General features: G+C 45.4%; 1 protein-coding gene across 1 annotated transcript in view; it reads left to right on the forward strand.

Annotated features, from left to right (window-relative positions):
• LOC142311966 (uncharacterized) overlaps window positions 1-23,607 on the forward strand; it is a 244,957-nt gene that overhangs the window by 109,433 nt on the left and 111,917 nt on the right. The gene's annotated exons all lie outside the window — the stretch shown is intronic.

Genomic DNA, 23,607 nt, shown 5'->3' on the forward strand with positions numbered 1-23,607 from the left:
TTTTAGTTGAGATTAATCTGTGCTGCACTTTATGTACAGTGGGTATTCAGACCCCTTTAAATTTTTCACTTTGTTTCATTGCAGGCATTTGGTAAATTCAAAAAAGTAAATTTTATTCTTATTAATGTACACTCTGCACCGCATCTTGACAGAAAAAAACAGAAATGTAGACATTTTGAAAATTTATTAAACAAAAAAACTGAAATATCACATGGTCATAAGTATTCAGACCCTCTGCTAAGACACTCCTATTTAAGTCACATGCTGTCCATTTCCTTGTGATCCTCCTGGAGATGGTTCTACTCCTTCACTGGAGTCCATCTGTATTCAATTAAACTGATAGGACTTGATTTGGAAAGGCACACACCTGTCTACATAAGATCTCAGTGCATGTCAGACCAAACGAGAATCATGAGGTCAAAGGAACTGCCCAAGGAGCTCAGAGACAGAATTGTGGCAAGGCACAGATCTGTCCAAGGTTACAAAAGAATTTCTGCAGTACTCAAACTTCCTAAGAGCACAGTGGCCTCCATAATCCTAAATGGAATAAATTTGGGACCACCAGAACTCCTTCAGAGATGTCCAGCCAAACTGATCAATCATGGGAGAAGAGCCTTAGTGAGAGAGGTAAAGAAGAATCCAAAGATCACTGTAGCTGAACTCCAGAGATGCAGTAGGGAGATGGAAGAAAGTTCCACAATATCAACCATCACTGCAACTCTCCACCAGTCAGGCCTTTATGGCATAGTGGCCCGACAGAAGCCCCTCTGCAGTGCAAAACATATAAAAGCCCACATAGAGTTTGCAAAAAAACACATGAAGGACTCCTAGACTATGAGAAATAAGATTCTCTGGTCTGATGAGACGAAGATGGAACTTTTTGGTGATAATTCTAAGCAGTATGTGTGGAGAAAACCAGGCACTGCTCATCACCTGCCCAATACAATCCCAACAGTGAAACATAGTGCTGGCAACATCATGCTATGGATGTGTTTTTAAGCTGTCTGGACAGGATGACTGGTTGCAATTGAAGGAAAGATGAATGCGGCCAAGTACAGAGCTATCCTGGAAGAAAATCTCTTCCAGAGTGCTTTGGACCTTAGACTTAGTCGAAGGTTCACCTTCCAACAAGACAATGACCCTAAGCACACCGCTAAATTAACAAAGGAGTGGCTTCAAAACAACTCTGTGACCATTCATTCTTCACTGGCCCAGCCAGAGCCCTGACCTAAACCCAATTGAGCATCTCTGGAGAGACCTGAAAATGGCTGTCCACCACCGTTCACCATTCAACCTGACTGAACTGGAGAGGATCTGCAGAGAGGAATGGCAGAGGATCCCCAAATCCAGGTGTGAAAAACTTGTTGCATCATTCCCAAGAAGACTCATGGTTGTACTAGCTCAAAAGGGTGCCTCTACTCAGTACTGAGCAGAGTCTGAATACTGATGACCATGTGATATCAGTTTTTCTTGTTTAATAAATTTGCAAAAATTTCTACATTTGTTTTTTTTCTGTCAAGATAGGGTGCAGAGTGTACATTAATGAGAAAAAAATGAACTTTTGTGAACTTACCAAATAGCTGTAATGAAACAAAGAGTGAAAAATTTAAATCGGTCTGAATACTTTCCATACCAACTGTACATAAGTAGGGAAGCTCCTCCTCTACAGATAAGGGTAAAAACACACTGGCAAGTAAGGAAAGCCTCCACTCATCTCAGAACTGCTAGAACTGGTTCTTGCTGTTTTAACTAACAATGCTTCAAACATAAGTACAATGAAACTTATGAATGAGAATAATGAAGGTGAACAGCAGCTAGAAGAAAATTTCAGATTCAGTATGAGATGAACCACAGTCCTGTTCCTGTAACTGAGGAACATACAGATATTACTACAGAAGAACAGTAAAATGATCCTTTAGAATTAGATGATCTTGTTAAAGCTGCTTCACATCTCTATCCTATTTATCACATGCGCTGTGTTATGCACACACTGTAGCCGTCAATAAAAGATGCAAGAAGGACATGCTGGAACTCTGATTGGCAAAGTGAAGAAATTGGTTATTGCTGCCAGAACCCCTAAAATTGATTCCATCTTGAAGAGACATGCTGGAAAAGGGGCAATTGTTGATCAAGTCACTCAGTGAGGCAGCACTTATTTAATGATTGAGCAATTGCTTGAGCTGAAACCCTTTTTTGTAGACATGACCAACCCTCAGATAACATTAAATTAAGGTCAATGGACACAAGTGGCTGAATTGAAGGAATTGCTTCATCACTCATTTACAGTGACTAAAAAGTTACAAGGTGAGGATTTAACTCCTGGAATTTTCATAAAGGAGTGGAGGAACTTGCTATTTTGCCTATCTCAAAGAGGAGGTTTAATCGCAGATGGTATTTCTACTTCAATGAAACAGAGAGAGACACTGCTATTAGAATGTAACATTCTTCTGGCAGGTGTGAATGTGAAACCAAGTCATCGTATATTGCTGGATGATCAACAACTTACTAAAGGAAAAGAAGAAAAACAATTTCCACATAACCATTATGACCATAGTTGCAGTCAAAGTGCCACCAATTGTCACATTGCTGCAAGCACAAACTCCATATCAATACATCAAAAATAAGAGGAAGAGGAGTACACTGTGCAAATATTTTTATTATCAAAAAAGGGGGAAAAGGTGTTCCGGTGAATACACAATTGGGTATTTAAAAAACATGCAGCAATGGGAAAAGACAAAATAAGGGCATATAATGCACAAATTACACAAGGTTACGATTATATGAGGAGTACAGTCATATTATAATGCATACATACAGACGAGATTTAATATGAGAAGGCAGGAAAAAATGTTTAAGTGGCTAGTGCACATAAATGCTCTGGGATCTGACTATTTGGACTTTTACTACCGGCATTTGCACTTTATGGTGGGTAGTTGCTTTCATTTGCAATAACAATGTTCCATCTTGCGGGTTACCGATGCACCTGGCACTTTAATACAGACTAATTACTGGGACATAGGCAGTTCATTGTCCATATTTCTGGAGATATTTATGATTTATGTGCACTAGCAACTTTAATCTTTTCTGCCTTCTCATAATATTGAATCTGGTCTGTATGTACATACCCATGCACTTGGCACTTTAACCCCTTCACGACCGCGGGCAGTAAAATTACGTCCTATTTTAACGTGACTTAACGACCAGGGACGTAATTTTACTGCCTAAACTTCATTTGATTGCCGTGGCCATAGCAACGGCTTTCAAATGATGTCCCCTGCTGTTTCTTACAGCAGGGGACCTTTGCTTGACCCTAGGGGGGGCGGCATCGCCACCCCCTATCGACGATCGATGTGATTGGCTGTTCAAATCTGAACCGCCAACCACATCGATCGCACTAATTTCGGCAAAAATAATGCCCGAATTAGTGCGATCCTGTGAGATCCAGCTATGAGATGCCGCAGCTGCTGCAGCATATCATAGGTGGACCTCAAACATGTCGCCCCCAGCCCCTGCAGCACTGATTGGAGCGATCGTGCTATGACGCGCAATCGCTCCAATCAGTGTGCAGTGGGGCGGTGTGATTTGCCCGTGGCCGCCCTCCCCAGGCCTGTGCTGGCCTGCGAGCCCTCCCCCAACATGTCTGCAGCGTGCAGTGGCTGGTACTTGTGGTACCACGCCACCGCCGCTGCTGCCGCCGCCGCCGCCCTAGCTGTCACCGCTGCTGCACGTGAGTACTGTGCTCACTTTGCAGCCAGCCCGTGCGCGCTCCCGTGGTGCCCCTGCGCGCTCCCGTGGTGCCCCTGCGCGCTGCCATGGTAGCCCCTGCCGTGCCCCCCCCGCGATCTGCTCCCCCCAACCCCCCCCCCCCCCCCCCCCCCCCGACATCCCGATCTGCTCCCCCCGCGATCTGACTGCCTCCCCCATTATCTCTGTTCTGCAGCTCCCTCTCCGGTCTCCCCCTCTGCTCTACCCCCTCCCCCTCTGCTTCCCCCCCCCCTCTCTGCTCTCACTCCCCCCCCCTCTCCCCCTCTGCTCTCCCCCGACGTCCTCTTACCTGTCTTCACCGGCCTGATCACATCTGCGTCCATCGCTGGGTCCTTCCTGGGCATTCTGCTGATCTGCCTGCTGCTCCTGTAAAGCTGTCCATCTCTCTGCCATCTATTCCTCTGCAGCTCTTCTGGTCAGTGTTCCTCCTGCTAGTCCTCTGGGTACTGTGAGTATAACTTTTTTTTTTTTTTTTCCGTATCCCCTGTCCATTTTTACACCTCATCTGTCCGTGCGTCCCGCCAAGCGCTGATCAGGGATGCAGATAACGGATCGGCATCCCTGCTCAATTTTTGGCGTGACTTTTTTTTCCGTATCCCCGACGCTTTTTGTATCGCATCCGTCCGTGCGTCCCGCCAAGCGCTGATCAGGGATGCAGATAACGGATCGGCATCCCTGCTCAATTTTTGGCGTGACTTTTTTTTTCCGTATCCCCGACGCTTTTTGTATCGCATCCGTCCGTGCGTCCCGCCAAGCGCTGATCAGGGATGCACATAACGGATCGGCATCCATGGTCAATTTTTGGCGTGACTTTTTTCCATATTTGCGACGCTTTTTGTATCGCATCCGTCCGTGCGTCCCACCAAGCGCTGATCAGGGATGCACATAACGGATCTGCATCCATGGTCAATTTTTGGCGTGACTTTTTTTTTTTTTACGTATCCCCGACGCTTTTTTTTATCGCATCCGACCGTGCGTCCTACAGCGGCCAATCAGTGCACTGCGTCTGTGTGTTTGAAAAGTCAAATGGCGTTCCTTCTCTTCTGAGCCCCGCCATGCGCTCAAACAATTTATTTCCACCACATATGAGGTATCTGCGTACTCAGGAGAAAATGCACAATACATTTTATGGTGCATTTTTTCCTGTTACCCTTGTGAAAAAAAAAGCTACCTAGTTGAAGCAACCGTTTTGTGGTAAAAAAAAAAAATTTTTCTTTTCACGGCTCAACGCTATAAACTTCTGTGAAGCCCCCAGGTGTTCAAAGTGCACATCAAACATCTAGAAAAATTATTTGAGGGCTCTAGTTTCCAAAATGGGGTCACTTGTGGGGGAGCTCCACTGTTTAGGCACCATAGGGGGTCTCCAAACGTGACATGGCGTCCGCTAATGATTCAAACCAATTTTGCTGTCAAATGGCGCTCCTTCTCTTCTGAGCCCCGCCATGCGCCCAAACAATTACTTTCCACCACATATGAGGTATCTGCGTACTCAGGAGAAATTGCACAATACATTTTATGGTGCATTTTTTCCTGTTACCCTTGTGAAAAAAAAAGCTACCTAGTTGAAGCAACTGTTTTGTGGTAAAAAAAAAAATTTTTCTTTTCACGGCTCAACGCTATAAACTTCTGTGAAGCCCCCAGGTGTTCAAAGTGCACATCAAACATCTAGAAAAATTATTTGAGGGCTCTAGTTTCCAAAATGGTGTCACTTGTGGGGGAGCTCCACTGTTTAGGCACCATAGGGGGTCTCCAAACGTGACATGGCGTCCGCTAATGATTCCAACCAATTTTGCTGTCAAATGGCGCTCCTTCTCTTCTGAGCCCCGCCATGCGCCCAAACAATTACTTTCCACCACATATGAGGTATCTGCGTACTCAGGAGAAAATGCACAATACATTTTATGGTGCATTTTTTCCTGATAGCCTTGTGAAAAAAAAAGCTACCTAGTTGAAGCAACCGTTTTGTGGTAAAAAAAAATTTTTTTCTTTTCACGGCTCAACGCTATAAACTTCTGTGAAGCCCCCAAGTGTTCAAAGTGCTCACCAAACATCTAGAAAAATTATTTGAGGGCTCTAGTTTCCAAAATGGGGTGACTTGTGGGGGAGCTCCATTGTTTAGGCACCTCAGGGGGTCTTCATACCCCACATGGCGTCCGCTAATGAGTGCAGCTAATTTTGCATTCAAAAATTCAAATGGCGCTCCTTGCCTTCCGAGCACTGCTGTGTGTCCAAAGATTTGATTTCCACCACATATGAGGTATCTGCGTATTCAGGAGAAAATGCACAATACATTTTATGGTGCATTTTTTCCTGTTACCCTTGTGAAAAAAAAAAGCTACCTAGTTGAAGCAACCGTTTTGTTGTAAAAAAAATTTTTTTTCTTTTCACGGCTCAACGCTATAAACTTCTGTGAAGCCCCCAGGTGTTCAAAGTGCTCACCAAACATCTAGAACAATTATTTGAGGGCTCTAGTTTCCAAAATGGGGTCACTTGTGGGGGAGCTCCATTGTTTAGGCACCTCAGGGGGTCTTCAAACCCGACATGGCGTCCGCTAACAGGTGCAGCTAATTTTGCACTCAAAAATTCAAATGGCGCTCCTTGCCTTCCGAGCACTGCTGTGTGTCCAAACATTTGATTTCCACCACATATCAGGTATCTGCGTACTCAGGAGAAAATGCACAATACATTTTATGGTGCATTTTTTCCTGTTACCCTTGTGAAAAAAAAAGCTACCTAGTTGAAGCAACCGTTTTGTGGTAAAAAAAACTTTTTTTCTTTTCACGGCTCAACGCTATAAACTTATGTGAAGCCCCCAGGGGTTCAAAGTGCTCACCAAACATCTAGAAAAATTATTTGAGGGCTCTAGTTTCCAAAATGGGGTCACTTGTGGGGGAGCTCCATTGGTTAGGCACCTCAGGGGGTCTTCAAACCCGACATGGCGTCTGCTAATGAGTGCAGCTAATTTTGCGTTCAAAAATTCAAATGGCGCTCCTTCCCTTCCGAGCTCTGCCGTGCGCCCAAACAATTGATTTTTACCACATATGGGGTATCAGCGTACTCAGGAGAACATGCACAATAAATTGTATTGTGTACTTTCTCTTTTCTCCCTTGTAAAAATGAAAATTTTATGGCTAAAGTAACATTTTTGTGTTAAAAAGTAAAATTTTCATTTTTTCCTTCCACATTGCTTTGGTTCCTGTGAAGCACCTAAAGGGTTAATAAACTTATTGGATGTGGTTTTGAGCAGTGTGAGGGGTGTAGTTTTTAGAATGGGGTCACTTTTGGGTATTTTCTGTCACCTAGGCCTCTCAAAGTCACCTCAAATGTAATGTGGTCCCTAAAAAAATTATTTTGTAAATTTTGTTGGAAAAATGAGAATTTGCTGATGACCTTTGACCCCTTCTAACTTCCTAACGGAAAAAAAATTTGTTTCGAAAATTGCGCTGATGTAAAGTACACAAGTGGGAAATGTTATTTAGTAACTATTTTGTGTGACATATCTCACAGATTTATGGGCATAAATTTTCAAAGTTTGAAAATTGCGAAATTTTCAAAATTTTCGCCAAATTTCCTAAATTTTCACAAATAAACGCAAAAAATATCGGCCTAAATTTACCACTGACATGAAGTACAATATGTCACGAAAAAACAATCTCAGAATCGCCAGGATCCGTTGAAGCGTTCCAGAGTTATAACCTGTCAAAGTGACACTGGTCAGAATTGCAAAAAATGGCCCGGTCATTAGGGTGTTTTAGTGGCCGGGGGTGAAGGGGTTAAGGCTATGTGCGCACAAGAAAATGGAATTATCTTAAAATTCCGGACCCTCTGAAAGAATTCCACAATCGCAGCAAAAAAACGCACCCGAACTCAGCATGCAGTTTTGTTGCGGTTTGTGTGCAGAATTGCTGTTGTTTTGCCGCAGGTTGGTCCCTGTGGTTTTGAACCAATAATTAATGACAAAACCACAGGTACCTGCAGAAAAGAAGTGACATGCACATTAATTCCGGAAATTCCGCAGCAAAGGCCACAGCTACAAAAAAAAGCAGGGTGTGCACAGCATTTTTTTTATCCCCATAGATTTTGCTGGAGAAGGACTGCAGAAATGTTCTAAACATTTTCTGCAGCATTCCTTCAGCGAAATCCGAGGTAAAATCCACAGCGTGGATACAGACCTAAGCCGGAGATGTGAGAGGAAGCTAGGAAGGAGAGCTCCTGGAACCACTAGCTATCCTGATTTCCACTGGGCCGTGGAGAGGACAAAAATCATCCATGCAGCAACCAGAGACCACCCTGCACTTACTGCACAGTTTGGACAGTGGTTACATGGCCGGGGGGCAAGCAGGAGGCAGAAGGAGGCGGCGGCAGGAATGGAAGGTACTGCACAAAATGGTGGTGGGACACAGACACCAGCCTCCAAAGCAGCTAGAGCTGCAGCCACACATGCTGCTGAAAAACTGTCTGAGTACACCAGGGGCACAGAATGCAGGGCTCCCACGGTACACGGGGATGAAGGAGTTAAACTGGGGAACTCCAGGCAGCACAGCCCTCACAATACAGTGGAGGAGGAAGGAGGAACTAGTGCAGACTCATTAGTATTACAGCAAGGTTTGCAAAACAAGCTGGAGCTCCCTGCATCCATGCATAATAAATGTCCCCCTGAGCCTGCCACAACTCTGCAGGGTGCTGAGCCCACTCTGAAAGACGTGCTTGCAGTTATAGCTCAAAATGGCTCCATGATGAACATCCCTCAGCTCCCAGATGGGCCAAATTATGAAGGAGTTATCAGGTGTGAAACCGAGCCTCCAAAAAGTGAATGACCGCATGACGGCGTCAGAGGGGAGAATCAGTGACTTAGAGGACAAAATGCCCCAGGTTACCAGTGACTCCCACAGGCATGATCAGCAACTGGCATTTCTACTTAACAAGACAGATGATTTAGAAAATAGATTGAGGAGAAATAATGTGCGGCTCATAGGGGTTCCAGAAAAAACGGAAGGCACAAATCCGTCAGAATTCTTTGAGAGATGGCTACGAAAAGTATTTGGCGCAGAGGTCCTATCCCCCCTGTATGCTGTGGAGAGAGCCCACAGAGTGCCCACCAGACCCCTGCCCCCTGGAGCTCCTCCAAGACCTGTCCTATTGAAACTACTACATTATAGAGACCGGGATGGGATCGGCTAGAAACAAAGGGTCCATAACTGTGGACGGCCACAAAATATCCTTCTTTCCTAATTATTCAGTTGAAATTTCAAAAAGAAGAGCTCAATTCACAGATGTGAAACGACGCCTGAGAAATGCACAAGTCTCGTACTCCATGCTGTACCCATCGAAGCTCAGGGTAGCTGCACTGCAAGAGACATTCTTTTTTGAAAATCCTAAAGATGCTCTCAGATGGCTCGACATGAATGAGCAACGGCTCAGGCAAAGTTCACAACGTTGATATGTAACCCTTTAAGGACTTTATGGATGATGAATACTCGACTTTCTGCTGAAATTACATAGGATTGGCCCAGTGGATAAAATTATTATGATACCCATTGATTGGTTCCAGCAGAACTCTCTGGAAGAGGAGTTTGGGTTTCCTTTCTTTCCCTTTTTCACTTCCAGAGACGTTTTTTGTTTTTCTCACTTCCCTGCATTTCTCATTGTTCTCAGGCTTTTTTTTCTTGCCTTAAACCATTTTGGGAAGCGGGAATTTTTGTCTCTCTTGTTTCGGCTTCAGGATGGACTGATGCCTCAGTTTCAACGTTTATGTTGTTGGACAACTGTTAGATGCTGGGGGAGGGGGGAAGGATGGAGGGGGGGAATGTTTCTGCAGCTTTAATGATGCTTTTATATTTATGTCTGTTAATGGTTCTCATGTGGTTCAGGAAGGTGGAGGAGGGTTGGAACTCTTTGCCGAGTGTGACTGCCTGCACTACATACGCATACCACCAGGATGGCGGGTAGGATTAACATTCTTTCTTGGAATGTCCGTGGCTTGGGGGACCCCACAAAAAAGGTAGCAGTAACGGAACAGGTCAAATCCCACTTTCCAGCAATCATCTGCCTACAGGAGACACATTTGGGGGGCGACAAAATAGCATACATGAATCGCTCATGGGTGAGCCATTGTTTCCACTCAACCTACACTGCTCATTCCAGAGGTGTCAGTATCTTAGTACACAGAGCAATCCCATTTGAGATCATTTCATCCACAGTAGATCAGGAAGGTAGATTCATTTGCGTGCACTGTAAAATATTTAACAAGGAGCTCCTTCTGATAAGTTTATAAAGCGCCTCCATATAATAATACTGTTATGAACAAAATTGCGGAAATGATTAGCAAGACCCCCAATGTACAGGTGGTGTGCACGGGGGATTTCAACAACATCATTCACCCATATTGGGACAAACACAATGCGGGTACTCACTTATAACACTATCCTAACTGCAAATTTCGGGACACAGTGGCTGAACTGGCACTTTCAGATCTGTGGCGAATCAGAAACCCTGGAATCAATCGATTCTCGTGCTATTCCAAAACACACAACACTCTGTCCAGAATAGACCTGATCTTGGGCTCGGAGGGTATACTACCTATGGTGGAAAACACAGAATACCTTCCTAAAGGTTTATCAGACCATTCCCCACTGTTGACACGACTTAATATTTTACCCGAGCTTGGTCGTACCCGTAGCTTGTGGTCCTTTAATCCTTTTTGTCTACAGATTACAGATGTGGGCCCAGTTGAACTAGCCCTTGAATACTATTTTCAGGACAACTGTACTGGGGAGATGTCGCTTAACACTGTTTGGGATGCCATGAAGGCCCGTCTGAGGGGGTCACTGATGCAGGGGGTCAGTAGATCTAATATTAAGTCGGTACAATTTGAAATTTTTCTTAAAGAACGGGTCCAGACAACAGAAGAAAAGTACATTCTGTCAGGTGATACACTGGACTTACTGGTATGGAGGGAGGCACAAGAAGCATATGATTCTCACATTAAGGAACGGGCCACTAACAAAAGACTTTTTTCACAACAGAGATTCTTTGAAGAGGGCGAAAAAGCGGGTCATTTATTAGCGGTGATTGCTAAAGCACAAAGGGAGAACACATTTGTGGGGGCGCTAAGGGACAAAACCCGGACCATAGTCAATCAACCTGACCAAATTTTGGCTACCCTCTCTGAATTCTACGAACAACTTTACAGTACTAAACTGCAATATGATAGCGAACAGATAGCTTCTTACTTGAAAGACATCCCCTTGCCCACACTTTCAGATGAGGACAGGGTATACCTAAACAGTCCACTCACACTGGAAGAGTTGCATTTAGCAGTGTCCTCCATGCCCAATAATAAGTCACCGGGTTCAGATGGGATCCCCACAGAGATTTACAAAATGTTTGGAGAAATCCTGCTCCCCCAGCTGCTGTCGACCTTCCAGCAAGCAACCAAAAATAAAGACAGCCGCGCGATCGGCTGAGCTGTCACTGAGGTTACCCGCTGTCACTGGATCCAGCGGTGGATGCAGTGGTGGCCGCGGGTAACCTCAGTGACAGCTCAGCCGATCGCGCGGCTGTCTTCATTAGCTGCGTGGAGGTGACAGGAGCGGCTGTGTCTTCTGCTGCTCCTGTCACCTCCATGCAGCACAGCTGGAAGCGACGCTGGAGGTCCGTGGATTACGCCGGACATGGAGGGCTTTTTGGGGCTGATTAAATTGGTGATGAGGGAATTTGTTTGTGTTTTTTATTTCTAATAAATAATTTTTTCGGGTGTGTGTGTTTATTTACTGTAATTTACAGATTAATCATGGAAGGTATCTCGGGGAGACGCCTGACATGATTAATCTAGGACTTATTGGCAGCTATGGGCTGCCAATAACTCCTTATTACCCCGATTTGCCAACGCACCAGGGCAAATCGGGAAGAGCCGGGTACAGTCCCAGAACTGCCGCATATAATGTATGCGGCAATTCTGGGCGACTGCTGACTGATATTGTTAGGCTGGGGGGCTCCCCATAACGTGGAGCTCCCCTTACTGAGAATACCAGCCTTCAGCCATATGGCTTTATCTGGCTGGTATTAAAATTGGGGGGGACCGCACGCCGTTTTTTTTAATTATTTAATTATTTATTTCACTGCACAGTATAGACACGCCCACCGGCTGCTGTGATTGGGTACAGTGAGACACCTGTCACTCAGCGTGGGGGCGTGTCTCACTGCAACCAATCATAGGCGCCTGTGGGCAGGGAAAGTAGGGAATACGAAATTGTTTAATGAGCGGCCGGCTTTTTCAAAATAGTAAAAGCCGCCGCAGCAGTGTGAATGCCGTGCAGCGCCGCGCCGGGGATCGGTGAGTATGAGAGAGGAGGGGAAAATGACCGACAGACTGTGAGAGAGGGACTGAGATAGTGACGGACCGACAGAGAGAGAATAGAGACCGAGAGGGAGAGACCGACTGACAGAGAATAGTGATTTACAGATATTGTGACACATCACTCGTTTCCAGTGTTTGACTAGCTAGGTCGTTCTGCAGGTCAGTGTCAGAGTTCTGGGATTTCCAGTTTTCTTTTGAAGGATCATGCCCTTTGTTAACATGGAGTTTTCTGTTCTGTTGCCCTACTTCCTGTCTATCTGTTTAAAAGCCGCCCCTAAGCTTAGTCTTTTTGCCTGAGTATACTGCTTCCTGTGTACTCCTGCCCTGCTGCTCTCATCTCCTGATTGCTGTTTGGATCCAGTGGAAACACCTGACACCAGCTCTGGACTTCACCTCTCATCCAACTGTGCTCGGACTCTGTCTGCCGTCTCTGGTCGGCACTTCTGCCTGGTCCCTTCCGTTCATATCCACCCTAGGACTCACATCACGTATGGACATTTTTTGGACTATATCTGTTGCCCTTTTTGTGTCCCGGCTGCTGCGCATTTAGGCCTTCTGGGGTGATTGCCGGACAGCCCCTGTATAGGGGTTCGCTCCTGGTGGTCTCCCTGGGGGAGTCCGGTGTGCGGCCCCGGGAATTCCCCTTTGCTCTGAACCCGGCAGGTATTTAGTGTGTTTATGTTCCACTGTGTATATACTGTTCTGTGTGCATATTGCGGTTACATATTACTGTGTATATTTTGTTCTGTTTACATATTGCGGTTACTTATTATTGTGTATATTCTGCTCTGTGTACATATTGCGGTTACATATTATAAAACGTCTTTTGCACCAAGAACTCGTCTCTGGTTGTCATTGCCCTAACGCAATCGAAATGCTCAGTACATACAATAGTATTACAGTCAGGATCGCTGTTGCGTCGTTGGCCAGGTTTGCCTGTTTGACAGCTCACCAGAGACTCACCAGAGACTTTGTAGCGATCCCGGCCAGGTTGTGATCGCTGAAAGTCTCAGTGTGTAAAGGGGCCTTAAATTGATAACAAAGGGAAAAGAGCAAGACATTTCTGTAGAACTTATCTATATTGATGATGGAGGTTTGGGGAGAAGAGAGTAGCATGGGAACAGGTTAGATTCTTCATCAAAAATGACATTTAACAGTGTACAATGCCAAACAAAGCAAACACTCAAAGAAAAACAAAAGTCTAATTGGATTAATTGATAAATGTAATAATGGTACTTAAGAACTTTTGTCTAGGAATGTGTGGAGCTGCAGATTTGACATTATAGGTGGCTTTACACACTGCAACATCGCAAACGACATCGCTGTAACGTCACCGGTTTTGTGACGTTACAGCGACCTCCCCAGCGACATTGCAATGTGTGAAACACATCAGCGACCTGGCCCCTGCTGTGAAGTTGTGATCGCTACAAATCGTTCAGGACCATTCTTAGGTCCTTTGTTTCCCGCTGTGCAGCATGCATCGCTAGAAAGTTTCAGTGTGTAAAGGGGACTTTACAGCGACTTCCCTTTCAAAAAGCTGCTTTACAACTTCCCCAACAACCAGCTAGGTCGCTCTGCAGGTCCGGATCGCTGTTGCGTCGTTGGCCAGGTCTGCCTGTTTGACAGCTCACCAGAGACTTTGTAGCGATCCCGGCCAGGTTGGGATCGCTGGTGGGATCGCTAGAAAGTTTCAGTGTGTAAACCCAGCTTATCTCTCCTTTCTACAAGGCTGTTTAATGTTTTTTGGGGAGGGGCGGGTTGGGAGGGGGGGTAGAGGCTGGGTAGCCTCCAATGTTTATTTGGTTGTAACTTGTAAAACTTTAATAAAAACATTTAATTAAAAAAAAAAATCCACAGCGTGCGCAAAGGGCCTAATATAGACTATTGGGATTTAGGCCATGTGCGCACTAGAAACGGACTTTTTCTTAAGGAAAATCCGGACCCACTGAAAAATCCCGCACTCGCGGTAAAAAAACACACCAAAGCCGCAACGAAATCCGCATGCAGTTTTACCGCGTTTTGGTGCGGAATTGCCGCGGTTTTTCCACAGGTTGTTCCCAGCGGGTTTTTACCATTATCTATGGCAAAAACCACAGGTACCTGCAGAAAAAAAGTGACATGCACATTAATTCCACAGCGGTAAATCCGCAGGTATAAAAAACGCAGTGTGCGCACAGCATTTTTTTATGCCCATAGGTTTTGCTGGGGAATGACTGCACAAATGTTAGAAATATTTTCTGCAGCAAATCCGTGGTAAAATCCGCGGTAAATCCGCAGCATGTGTACATAGCCTTAGGCAGTTTTTTGGTCTATATTTCTGGAGATATGTTTGATTTATGTGGACTAGCCACTTTAAACATTTTTTTCTGCCTTCTCATAATATTGAATCTGGTCTGTACAGTATGCATGCATTTATAATATGACTGTACTCCCCATATTCATATAATCATAACCTTGTGTAATTTGTGGATTATATGCCCTTATTTTGTTTTTTCCCTTTGTTGCATGTTTTTGAAACACCCAATTATTTATATGTGTATTCACCGGAACCCCTTTTCTCCCTTTTTGATAATAAAAATATTTGCAAAGTGTACTCTCTTCCTTCTGTTTTTCATAAAGGAAAAGAAGTTAGCTTTTAGAAGGAACGGCAACAGGACGGCTAGGAGCAAGTGAAATTGTCATCCAGTCCAACTGCTGCCGTATCTTCAGCCTCATCAGATGAGGAATTTAATTTTGAAAATTATTTGGGTGACATGGAGCAGCAAAGCTTTGCCTCAGGGAAAAAGATTACACTCCCATAGAAAACAGATTGACCATATTTCAGCAAACGTTTTCACTTGCTCTCATAGAAGAAGAAGGGACTAATCGTTCATAAAAACTGACTGTGCATGAGGCAATTCCTTTATATACAGAGATTGTTAGAGATGTTGCCCATGTGGTCACCACTTTGCCACCAACCCAAGTTAGTATAGAGATGTTGTTCTCTAGCCTTAAAATAATGAGGTCAGATTTGAGGTCATCTATGAAGGAGGATCTGGTGGAGGCCATACTGTTTCTCAGAACAAATTCATAGACTGCACAAATGCTATTCCGTACATTTTGTTTTTTCCCACTTACTGCATAGTGTATTATAGACTTACAATTTATTAAAGTTTTCTGTGTTCAAAACTTGCATTCCAATAAATATATTTTATGTTCTATCTAAATAGCTTAATTATTGTATCATAATAATGATTAAAAGCCTGATGTTACCATTTTACTACAATAAATTTATCACTTAAACATTAGGCATGTATAAGTGAGTCGGCATCAGGGAAACTAAGCATTCAGAGTTTTGGTTTACCGAATCCACAGCCCTGGTGACCAGGGACGTTTATAGAAATGATGGGGTCCCAAATCAAAGGTCTGAACTAGAAACTCCTTTTAAACTTCTCACAATGGTCATGAAAAGTATAAATCACAACCTTTAAAAACAGAGAAGATAGAAATGTATTTTACACAAGAGTAGTGGGCTCTCCAATACAGTATAATCGGCTCACTATGCCTCCCAATACATTATGAGACCACCACAGTGGTCCCCAATATAATTTAATGTCCCTCCTCCTCTTGCAGAATATGCACAGACACAATAATAATTGAAAAGGAAAATAAAAATGGGGGTTCACACGGTACCCCACCTGTGACTGCAAGTAAACTGATGTCAGGTGACCTCATTGAACTCAGTGACCTCACCTCAGGTGAACTGAGTTCACAAACCTTCATCTCCTGACAGAAAACCACTTTTTTTTTTGCCGAGAGATTTGGTAGATTTGGTGCTGAGGTTTATACACCATATTCCTGCACCAAATCTGCATCTTCTTGCAAAAACAATATGCATTAAAACACGATATGGTATTGATGCAATTTTTTTTTTTTGCCAGGACATGCATATTTGGTGCAGGAATATGGTATATAAACTTGTATTCCAATAAATGTATTTTATGTTCTATCTAAACCCCTTGATTATTGCATCATAATAATGATTAAAAGCCTGATGTTACCATTTTACTACAGTAAATTTATCACAAACATGAGTCATGTATGACGGAGTCGGAATCAGTGAAATTGAGGAGTCGGAGGTTTGGCTTAGGCTGGGTTCACACATAGTGACAATGACGTCGCTGTTACGTCACCATTTTCTGTGATGCAACAGCGACCTTGTATGTCGCTGTTATGATCGCTGCTTAGCTGTCAAAAACAGCGACGCAGCAGCGATCATAACGTCGCTACATGTGCAGGGAGCCGCGCACACTGCTTAGCGCTGGCTCCCTGCTCTCCTAGCTACAGTACACATCGGGTTAATTACCCGATGTGTACTGCAGCTACATGTGCACAGAGCAGGGAGCCGCGCAGACTGCTTAGCGCTGGTTCCCTGCTCTCCTAGCTACAGTACACATCGGGTTAATTAAAGGGAACCTGTCAGCAGAAATTTCCCCTAAAACCTAACAGATTCCCCCTCTGCAGCTCCTGGGCTGCATTCTAGAAAGGTCCCTGTTATTTTTGTGCCCCCTTTCTGACCAAAAAAAAGAGTTTATAAAGAGGTACCTTTTTGGCTTCGGATTCTATAAATGTGACACGGGGGCGGGCAGCCTGATGGCTGTTATTCTGCCCCCTGGTCCTGTATGCCACCCCCATCGCTGATTTCCATACTTTTGGACGCCGCCCACTGCTCCAGCCATCCCCGCGCATGCCCAGTGCCAGTCTCACGGGACTGAGCAGTGTGACCGCTGGTGACGTGTGCGCAGACAAGTGATTATGGGCGGGACTGTGACTGTTATCAGCAAGTACCCGCCCATAATCTCGTGACCGCGCAAACCTCTCCAGCGGTCACACTGTGCTCAGTGTAGATGCTAGACTGTATGGGCTGCTTCCAGGGATGACGTCCCTTTGTCACGTGATAGGGGCGTGTTCAAAATACTATCACGTGACAAAGGGACGTCTTTTTTTTGGTCAGAAAGGGGCCACAATACTAACAGGGACCTTTCTAGAATGCAGCCCAGGAGCTGCAGAGGGGGAATCTGTTAGGTTTTAGGGGAAATTTCTGCTGACAGGTTCCCTTTAACCCGATGTGTACTGCAGCTACATGTGCAGAGAGCAGGAGTCGGCAGCACAGGCAGCGTGAGAGCGGCGGAGGCTGGTAACAAAGGTAAATATCGGGTAACCACCTTGGTTACCCGATGTTTACCCTGGTTACAGCTTACCGCAGCTGCCAGATGCCGGCTCCTGCTCTCTGCTCGCTTCATTTCGTCGCTCTCTCGCTGTCACACACAGCGATCTGTGCGTCACAGCGGGAGAGAAACAATAAAAAAATGAACCAGGGCCGTGTGTAACCAGCAGCGATCTCACAGCAGGGGCCAGATCGCTGCTCAGTGTCACACACAGCGAGATCGCTAATGAGGTCACTGCTGCGTCACAAAAACCGTGACTCAGCAGCGATCTCAGAAGCGATCTCGCTGTGTGTGAAGCACCCCTTACCCACTCCACAGCCCTGGTGACCAGGAGCGTTCAAACAAATGATTGGTCCCAAATTAAAAGTCTGAATTGGAAACTCCTTCAAACTGCTCACAAAATCATTTAGTGTGGTCATGAAAAGTACAATTCACAACTTTTAAAGACAGAAGAGAGAGAAATGTATTTTACACAAAAGTAGTGATGCTCCTTTAGTGTCCAACAAAGTATCATATACAGTATTTTCCATGGCTTGCACACTGTAGGTGGCCCTCCACCTGGTATGATGCCGCCAAAGTCAATTCACAATAATCATTTTACCCCTACCGTAACCCCCAATATGCTCAATATGATACCCTCACTGTGAATTTCCCTATACAATATTAACCCCTTCATCCCCAGACAATATTCTGTTTTCATTTTTTCCTCCCCTTCTTCCAGAGCTATCACTGTCTGTTTCTCAGTAGATATACCAGTTTTAATTACCTGTCCACACCAGGAGATCTTATTTCCCCTGTTTTAACCCCTTCACCCCCGGGCGATTTTCCGTTTTCCATTTTTCCCCCCCTACTTCGAAGAGTCATAACTTTTTTCATTTTTTCCAACAATATTGCCATATGAGGGCTTGTATTTTGCAGGACGAATTGCACTTTTGAACATCATTTGTTCTGCCACATATTGTACTGGAAAATGGGAAAAAAATGCAGGCGCGGTGAAATTGCAAAAAAAACCCTGAAAATTACACGATTGTTTGTTGTTGTTTTTTCTTGTTTAGTGTTCAATATTTTGAAAAACTGAACTGGGAATATGATTCCCCGGGTAAGTATAAGTTCGCCAATTATCAAACATGTATAGTTTTACTTTTATATAAATAATGAAAAAGAATTCAGAGGTTTGAAAAAAATAAATACCGTATTTTTCGCTTTATAAGACGCACCTGATTATAAGACGCACCCCCAAATTTGGTGAAGGAAAAGAGAATTATTTTTTTTTAATGTTAAATGGGGTCCATCTTATAATGCCAGTGTCCCTCTAACAAATCATATAGGGTATATGTCCCTCATAGCCCCCCATCCTAAAATTAGCCCCCTTAATCTGGATATGGCCCTCTTATATTGAATATAGCCCCCTTTGGCACACGTTCCCCTGTGCTGCCTATGGCCCCCTATGGATTGCATACATTCCCCTGTGCTGCCTATGGCCCCCTATGGATTGCATACATTCCCCTGTGCTGCCTATGGTCCCCTATGGATTGCACACATTCCCCTGTGTTAGATAACGCCCCATGCTGCTGCCCATGGCCCCTATAGATCGCACAAGTCCCCCTGTGTTAGATATCGCCCCCGTAGTGCTGCCCATGGCCCCTATAGATCGCACAAGTCCCCTTGTGTTAGATATCGCCCCCATGGTGCTGCCCATGGCCCCTATAGATCACACAAGTCCCCTTGTGTTATATATCGCCCCCATAGTGCTGCCCATGGCCCCTATATAGATCGCACAAGTCCCCCTGTGTTAGATATCGCCCCCATAGTGCTGCCCATGGCCCCTATAGATCGCACAAGTCCCCCTGTGTTAGATATCGCCCCCATAGTGCTGCCCATGGCCCCTATAGATCGCACAAGTCCCCCTGTGTTAGATATCGCCCCCATAGTGCTGCCCATGGCCCCTATATAGATCGCACAAGTCCCCCTGTGTTAGATATCGCCCCCATAGTGCTGCCCATGGCCCCTATAGATCGCACCCCCTGTGTTAGATATCGCCCCCATAGTGCTGCCCATGGCCCCTATAGATCGCACAAGTCCCCCTGTGTCAGATATCGCCCCCATAGTGCTGCCCATGGCCCCTATAGATCGCACAAGTCCCCCTGTGTTAGATATCGCCCCCAGGCTGCTGCCCATAGTAAAATAAAACCCTCTTTCCTTACCTCCTCCAGCGTTTATCTCCCTCCTGTCTCCCTCCGTGCTTCTGTTCCTTACTTCCTGGTTCTCAGTGCGGTCATGTGATCGGCACAGCAGACTGAGATCTCTGCCTGCCTGATCACAGTGGAAGCAGGGACACGGGGAGAAACGCTGGAGGGGGTAAGTAAAGCTTTTTTATTTTAGAATGAGCAGCAGCCTGGGGGCCAAATCTAACACAGGGGGGGCATGTGCCATCACAGGGGGGCACAGGCTCATATAATATGCACCGCTGCTCCAGCCCCTCACTGCGTGCGATTTCAGCACCACCGGAGATGGACAGCGGCTGTGCATATTATATGAGCGGGAGCAGGAGATCAAAGGCTGCAGCCCGCAGAGTTCCCCTGCACTCCAGAGCTGCTTCCCCCACCTCCCCTGGACCCTGCAGTGTACATATTTATCTACCCCCCCCCGTATATTCGGCTTATAAGACGCACCCCCTACTTTACCCCAAAATTTGGGGGAACAAAAGTGCGTCTTATAAAGCGAAAAATACGGTAAATAAAATAGCGCTTTTGTCGCCATTTTCTGAGACAAATAGCGTTCTCATTTTTAGGGATCTGGGGCTCGGTGATGGCTTATTTTTTGCATCTTGGGCTGGCATTTATTATTATACCATTTTTGGATAGATGCGACATTTTGATCGCCTGTGATTGCATTTAATGCAATGTTGCGGTGACCAAAAAAACGTTATTTTGGTGTTTGAAATTTTTTCCCTGCTACACTGTTTACCAATCAGATTAATTTATTTTATATTTTGATCGGGCATTTCTAAACGCAACGATACCAAATGTTTTTTTTATTGTTTTATTTAGTGTGTGATTCCAAGCTGTCACAAAAACTGTCACACATGGTAGGGACGCGATCTGACTTCAACCAGAGACGCCAGGACTGCCGGTGGGCGGAGGAAGCAGTGAATATATATGAGGGTAATAAGCAGCCCCAGAAGTAGTGTTACTGCTTCGCGGGATACTCTGTGAATATAACGTACCTGCTCTAAGCCCCTAGCTCTTTCTGCCACCATTTTAAAGCACAATATTCGGGTCACCATAAACTTTTATGGGTTCAATGACTGAGCGATATTCGGAATTAATTCCGATCCCGAACCAGGTTTTATTTTTAAAATCTGGTTAAACCCACCGATCCAGAATATCTGCAGGTTCGCCCATCACTACTTGTAACTTCTTCGTGACCAGTTCAAAGACAGAAAGTGAGCTGGATGAAGTGCAGGAAGGAAGTGAATACATGGTGTTAAGGGAAAGGGAGAAAATGTCCTGTCTGATATGGACAATTTTTTCTTTAAAATGATTGTCAGCATTGAGGGTGGTGGTTGAGGCCTGCACTCTAGGACTGAGGTGGGAATGAAAAGTGTCAGGCACTTATGATTGTTGGATAGTGAGGTGATGAGATTGGTGCAGTCGCTTGTTTGGCATGGTGAAGGGCAGAGTTTTATGTTTTAAGCAAAAGCTTGTTTCAGTGTTTTACTATAATGTTCCAGAGCAAAGTCAGGACATGAGAGAGAGGAGACTGGGGCCAATGGAGGCTGCAAATTCTTCATATGTTTCTGGGTATGAATAGCATAAATTTCTATAAGTTTGGTAAGTGGGCTGTACTGAGTGGGGGACAGTTCTTTAAATAGAGAATGTAAGAAGGTTGTGGTCAGAGAGTGGGAGAGGTGAGTTAGTAAAATCATGCATTGAGCAGAGCCGGGAGAAGATTAGATCCATTGCATTTCTGTCCTCAAGTTGTGAAAAGAAAGGAAGTTAGATGTAAATGATGAGTAGCAGATGGGATCATCAACAGGGAAGTTAAAGTAACCCATGATGGGAATGGGGCTGTCACAGGCTATCAAGTGTGGAAGCCTGATACCAAAGTGATTGAGGAACTGATGGGGGAGAGTCCTGTAGGGCAACACACATTAGCCACTCGCAGGGAGAAGGGCTGGAAAAGTCTGATAGTATGGACCTCAAAAGAAGGGAAGATAAGTGAAGGTACTGGGGGTCTAACATGAAATGCAAAGTTTGTTGGAAGGAACAGATTACCACCTCCACCTGGTCTGTTCTCAGGTCTGATGGTATAGTGGGTACAGAAAGTATTCAGACCCCTTTAAATTTTTCACTCTTTGTTTCATTGCAGCCATTTGATAAATTCAATTTAATAAAAGTTAATTTATTTTTCTCATTCATGTGCACTCTGCACCCCATCTTGAGAGAAAAAAAAAACAAATGTAGAAATGATTGTAATTTTTTTTAAAGAAGAAAAACTAAAATATGACAAGGTCTCCCCTGCTGTGGCTAAGACTTGGGCCCGGTTAAGAGGAGGTCACGGCCTGGGCTTAAAACAGCTAAGTAATTACCCCGGCCCTCCCTCTTCACTGGGTCCGGTACACCAGTCATGGTTGTAATGCCCTGATGGTGGCCCTGCTTCAGACCCTTTGCTCAGACACTTGTTTAATTCACATGCTGTCAATTTTCTTGTGATTCTCTTTCATTGGAGTCCAGCTGTGTTTAATTAAACTGATAGGACTTGATTTGGAAAGGCACACACCTCTCTATATAAAAACTCACAGCTCACATTGTTCTCATGATTCTCATTTGGTCTGACATTCAATGTGTGACGCCCCTGGACTAGTCTGATCGTCACAGGGTACTGCCCACTCTTTATCTCTTAGTGCAGGACTCAACCCCCCATGGTTCTGTGTTATCAACCTCTGGTACTGCCTCCATCAGCATCCAAATCCGAACCACACCTCACACCTCACCCTGTCAGACACACCAGAGAGCTTCTGAGCTGGAATAGGGCCGCCCACCTAGGGGCCAGCAGGCTGGAGGGAGGAAGTCAGTGAGGGAGGAAGTGGAGTTGAGTAGTAGCCCTCGATGAGTGAGGAGCTAGGGGAGTTGGAGCTCCCTGGGAGTTAGAGGTTGGGTCGCAGATGGTGGTCTGGGACTGAAGGAGTCGGAGACCCGGTCGCAGGATATTGAGGATGGGTGCCTGGACCCGGTCTTGGAGCATGGAAGGCATCTGAGTCTAATAACCGGTCCGGAACCAAAAGCACAGCGGGGTACTGGACCCTAGGTCGGGGATTAGCTTCAGGCAACCCGGCAATTAACCTACGGAGGATAGTGACTTTATGGGCTGTCCCCAAGAAGCTCAGAGATCAGGGGAACTAGCGCAATGAGGGGGACAGGGCTTTCCAACCCAAGCAGTCCACAGAAATCCCAAGCGTGAGCCCTTGAGAGCACAGCTCCACTACCAATAAGTTAGGAGCGGGGCCCGGACAGCTTTTTGCCAACGAGCCACCAAGAACACTTCAAATTTGTGCACGGAGGCAGGCTCCGGACCACCCGGCAGTACTATAGGGGACAGATACCGGGACGGGTTCCCCCAAGAGGGTAACGGCACCCAGACACTTGGTTTACCTTGTTGTCAGAGTGTACTTTACGGTCGCATCATCACCAACACTGCCTGAGTAAGTACATGGTCCTCCCCTGCTTCCAATCCGCACCACGCTCCCCAACACCAACATCCAGAGTCCCGGGGCTGCCCCCACTCCATCTCCCTCGGTTACTCCCATCGGCAGTGGCGGTACTCCCCTTACCGCGAACTACGAGTGGTGTCACAAACTCTTATCCCCTGTATATACCCCCCCTTTACATTCGAGTGGCCACGAGACCCTGGATCCGGAGACCCTCGAGCCACAGCAGATCTGAGCGGTTCGACCACTGCAGGGGCGGCACAAATGAACTGTCCAAGGAGCTTAGAGACAGAATTGTGAACAGGGCCGGCCTTAGGCTAAATGGCACCCTGTGCCAAATTACCCTTTGGTGCCCCCAAACCATGTCACAGGCGACCTGCAGCCAATCAGCAGCTGGTTTACTCTCTCATCCTTTAGTTAAAACTGACATTCAGAGGAAGTCATAAAACAGCAGCAGCTGGATTACAGTTTTGAAAGAGGGATAGTGAAGCAGCCGCTGATTGGCTGCAGATCACAAGACCCCGGTGCCCGGTTGTATTGCTTTTCTGCTGCGTTTGTTTTTTTCA

The sequence above is a fragment of the Anomaloglossus baeobatrachus genome, chromosome 5 (genome assembly GCF_048569485.1).
Source record: "Anomaloglossus baeobatrachus isolate aAnoBae1 chromosome 5, aAnoBae1.hap1, whole genome shotgun sequence".
Lineage (NCBI taxonomy): Eukaryota > Metazoa > Chordata > Amphibia > Anura > Aromobatidae > Anomaloglossus > Anomaloglossus baeobatrachus.